This window comes from Bidens hawaiensis, unplaced genomic scaffold (genome assembly GCF_021521415.1).
Source record: "Bidens hawaiensis isolate Kalapana, Puna unplaced genomic scaffold, B.hawaiensis_p1.1 tig00009479_1, whole genome shotgun sequence".
NCBI classification, from domain to species: domain Eukaryota; kingdom Viridiplantae; phylum Streptophyta; class Magnoliopsida; order Asterales; family Asteraceae; genus Bidens; species Bidens hawaiensis.
Window position 1 is genome coordinate 610,532 of NW_027491704.1, and position 4,985 is coordinate 615,516.

The 4,985-nt window shown below is 36.4% G+C and overlaps 1 pseudogene; it reads right to left on the reverse strand.

The window, feature by feature from the left end:
• Positions 1-1,087: 1,087 nt before the first annotated feature.
• LOC143532575 (cytochrome P450 94A1-like) lies at positions 1,088-2,938 on the reverse strand (annotated as a pseudogene).
• Between the last annotated feature and the right edge of the window lie 2,047 nt (positions 2,939-4,985).

Here is a 4,985-nt window from a genome sequence, read left to right on the forward strand (position 1 = left end):
GATCTCACAACTTTATTCAGATCAATTCGTGTTGTTAGTTAGCGGAAATATTCATCAACAACACTTGGATCTCGGATCTTAATTTTGTAAATATAAAGAAGAGAAAAAGGATGAAGATAAGAAAGTAGTTCTTTATTAGTGTTGTGTGTTAAGTGTTGTAGAGAAATGAGTAAAGTGTCATTTTTATAAGGTCCTCATTTTTTCAAGGCTTACAAAATAAACGTACTGAGTACGTAATACATTGACTAAAAGCAAAATAAGGACATACATAATCCTAATAACAATATAGAATATTGGCCCTACACATTCAATTCATCAAACAATGTGAGTGAAAATTTTATAATGCATGGTGTGGTTTAGGGTATCATGAGTGAATGAAAGAGAAATACAGTGATTTTTCTGTATATTTGAAAATTTAATGTTTATCTACTATAAATTTTTTTAATATATTTTGAAAGTGGTTGTGAATAAAAGAAAAAAAATGGTAATGATAAATATATAAAAGTCATTATTTAATTGAAAATGAGTAAGAAAATATAATGCTTTTTATTATAATTTTAAATTTAAAGATAGAATTAGAAATGCTCATACATATATTTTTCTATTTATTATGAAACCTGAATTTTTACCATCATAACTTATCTCACCAGTTAATACCACTAAGCCAAAGTCCAATAAAGAACTTATTAGTTATTTTCTTGCGCTTTCGTGTTAGGTACGGTGCAAATCCTAGATGTTGAGATAGTTGGCAACCAACAAATGGTCCCAACCTAGATAAACGCCGTCATATGCACACATCCATATTCATGCAAACACGTTGCTGAATTCAAATTGTGGGTCAATCGGTCACAAAATCAAATATTTTAAGACCAATTTTGTGAATTGCGGGTCGAATTTAGTTATTGGAATCGGTTCAAACTCAAAAGTCTTTCATGAAAACGCATTTGAAACTAAAGACATCAACATTGGCTTAAAATATTACATCACACAATATGTTATTTTTATATCATGTATGATAAAACAGGATACAAATAACATCGTGGTTATCTATTTGTAGATATCATATGCATAATTTAGTAACATATCATCATTCCCGTACCTTAATCTTCACGGGAAACCCATCTTTCATCTTTGCCGTCAAAGCGGCCACCAAAACAGGCTCGCCGCCATCATCTATAACCGGAACCACCTTAAACAGCCGTAAAACACCAGCCACTATCCTTTTCATTTGCAGAAACGCCATATCTTTCCCTATGCAAATCCTCGGACCTGCCTGAAACACCGGATACGTATATGGATCCCTTGCCACGAACCTCACATTATTTGTGCTATCATCCTTCTCTAACCACCGTTCCGGTCGGAACTCCATCCAATCTCTTCCCCACAACTTCTCCACCCTCCCCATTGCATACGGATGGTAACCCACCATCATACCTATTTAGAAAAGAAAGAATTTAATTCTCTATAGGGATGTTCATGATCCGGTTCAACGTGTTTTACAGAAATTATAGAAACAAATCGAACCGACAAGGTTGGCCGAGGCATGACAGTTTGCCATTTGAGCTTGTTTTTGTTTCCACGTAATTTTATCATTAAATATTTGAAAGTTATATAAAAAGTAATCTAGTAGGTTTAGAAATATAAAACCGGCCATTTATGTTTTGAAAAAGAAACAAATTAAAGATATTACCTTCATGAAATCTTTAACCTTTAATGAATAACATGCGCGTGAACAGAGGTGACACACCTTAGTACCACATCATATCATTTGAGGGTTACCAAACTAGCTACTTACCTTTTTTCACGACAGTCCCGTCCGGCAAAATGTTGTCATCGCTCGCTGTCTTTGAGTCCATCGGAATTGGTGGGTAGAGCCTCATGCTTTCACAGAGAGCAGCATGAGTGTAAACCATCTCCTTAACCTCATCATAAATTGATGAATCCGATTTCTCATCAATTTCTTCAATAATTTTACTTTCAACCGCGGGATTCTTGAAAAGCAACCAGAAAAACCACGTTAACCCCGCAGAGCTCGAATCTCTCCCAGCCAGGATAAAACTGATCATAATATCCGTCACAAGCTTCTCATCCGAGTGACCAGAGCTTATGAATCGGGACAACAAATCAACAGATTGGACCGAAGATTTGTTGGCGAGTTCTTGCTTCTTTTCATTCAGGATTTTGATAGCGAATTGGTGGATTTCTGGCACGGCTTCTTTGAGTCGTCTTTCCGATCCAATATTTAGAAACCGTTTAATTTTCCATATCAGAGGATTCATCATATTGAACCTCTCGTTGCTGATTCGAACAGCATCTTCAAACGCGACTGCGAATTTCGCTTGCGGTAGTCACGGTGCCAAGTAAGCCGGATCATGCCCAAACGCGATCTTGCATATATTATCAAAGCCGAACCATTGAAGAATATCTTGGAGATCAAGAACAGTATTATTAGCAGCAGCAGTGGATAATATAGGAAGCAAACGTTCATTAGTTCAGTGTCAACTACATGTTCCACGAAATGCCTGAGAGACTTTGTGTTAAATTCATGGCTGGAAAGCTGTCGTTGGAACTTCCACTCGTTCCCATCGATGTTTAAGATCCCGTCTCCTAGTAAATCGAAAAGGGTGGCACGAAAGGCGTGGCCTTTTTCGTAGGTTGAGAATTTTGTTTTGAGGATGTGTTGGACGACTGCAGGGTTGCCAGTGATGACACGGGTTTGGCCGAAGGGAAGGCGGAGTAAGAAGGTTAAGGTGGGTGAGTTGCGGACGAAATCTGATGTCCATTGAGGAACACGGTGGCGGTTTGCGTAGATTGAGATGTAGCTTCCGATTAACGGGTATGATTTGGGTGATGATTCTGGGACGTCGGATTTTGGTTTGAAGAAGATGAATAGTAGAGGGATTAGGAGAAGACAAAAGAGGAATAAAGCGTCTACCATATTTGTTACTTCGCAAGTTGACACATTAGGAAGGTTTTCATATGTATTTATAGCGGTTCAAACATATATTTTGTTTTCATACATTTTATTTATTTATTTTTTCTGTTTACATTAACTGCCGTTACCTATTGTTGTTAAGTTCAGTCTCATTAAACCCTACCAAGAACCAAGCACCTGCCGTTATCTCTTTGTTCTCTCTAAAACCCTACAAAAACCAAACACCTGCCCACCTTCACCGCACTCTACACTCTCTTTATCCTACCAAGAAAGTGTGCCGGCCAATCACACCGCCGTTCTCTTCATCAACATTATTTTTATGAAATCTAGAACTGTGGGTTCAATTTTCAAGCATTATCGTCTTCGGTCATATTCTTGATGGTTTGATTGGTAGTAGTTAACAGGAAAAAGATAACAATGGGTAAATGCGATCCTTGACCCTGACCTGACCTTCATTAAGGCTCAAAATGCTTCATGCCTCTTTGGATTGTCGAACTTCGGCTAATGGAAATTGAGTTCCATCAAAAACCGCGTTTAGTTGGTACGCGATGGAATTGGAATTAGAAAGCATTCCATCATTCGTTGGAATTTAGGAATTCTTCAATAGGTTGATGGAATTTCAATTGGAATGTTTGACCATGACCAAAAATACCCTTTATATTTATCTTCCCGTTTTTCTTCCTCACAGATAAAATAAACTTTCATCCTAAAAACTTTTCGTTTTCATTTCTCAAAGAATAATTACCGATTTCCTTTACATCATGTTTTTTTCTTCATCCATGCTCTTCCCAGTAAAGAACATATGCATTTTTATTAACTTTTTAAGATCAAATACATTCGATGTATTTCTTCAATATAAATCCATAAATCTAAAACCACATATCTGAAAATGACCAAGGTGAAAGCAAATAATTGTTTTTTTCGAACGACTGAAAGCAAATAATTAATTCTAGTAGGCATGGACTTCTATTGATTCACCTCCGTTGAATACACATATTATCACAAACATCATATATGACTTGATTGATTTTAGAAAAGAAGCGCTTGAAATCTGGACCAACAGTGAGCTGGATCCAGTCACGAGCATGAACTTGAAGAACTAAGTATATCAATCACGATCAAAGGACAAGATGGAACAAATCACGAACACACAAACACCCAAATTCAAGGGTTAGTACTGGAACATAGAATCAAAAGAACATGCGAATAACAAATATAGCAAAATCAGACATGTGAATGGTGATTCGAACAAACAAACAACAACGACATAGAGCGATTAGCATAAAATTAAACAAATTTAAAAAATTATCTAAAAAAATGAGAAGTTGCAAAACAAATTATGGCTAGGTAAACTTACAACGGGTACTGAAACTTTGGAGAAAAGGCTATATTAAAAAGGGAAGAGACCAATTGGCAAAGGCTCTTTCATATGGATTTGGCAATATCACATCGCTTTCGCAGAGAAAAACGTACTGTAGGTTTGTGTTTCATGGCATGATTATAACTCTCAGCAAATAATTAGATGTTGATCAATTCGTCGTGTTTGTAACGGGAAAACTTGATAATATGATAAGCCTATAATTATATGTGTACATATTACAGTATGGAGATTAGTAACCGCTTCAGAGAAGTATGTAGACGACATGATTGTCAGCTTGGTCGAGTTTCCCTTTAGGGTGTATAGTTAAGGATGGGGTTAGGGTTCTTGAGAGGAACCCGGTTTTAGAAGAGAGAGAGAGAGGGAGGAGGCACATGACTTTCTTATGTGTGTGAGATTAGGTTATTATGTTAATTTATTCTCTCTATATATACACCTAAGGGAAAACACTTTATTAGCTAGTAAGGGTAATATGGCACATCAATAATTGCCAATCTAATACTCCCTCCGTCCCATTAAAAGTGTCCATATTTCTTTTTTTATTTGTCCCATTACAAATGTCCACTTTCAAAATTTATTAGCCAACTTCCAAGTTTACCCTTAAGCACACACAACTAGCATTAATAAACAATATGGTGGACCTATTTTCCAAGGGCATTATTGTCATTTGGT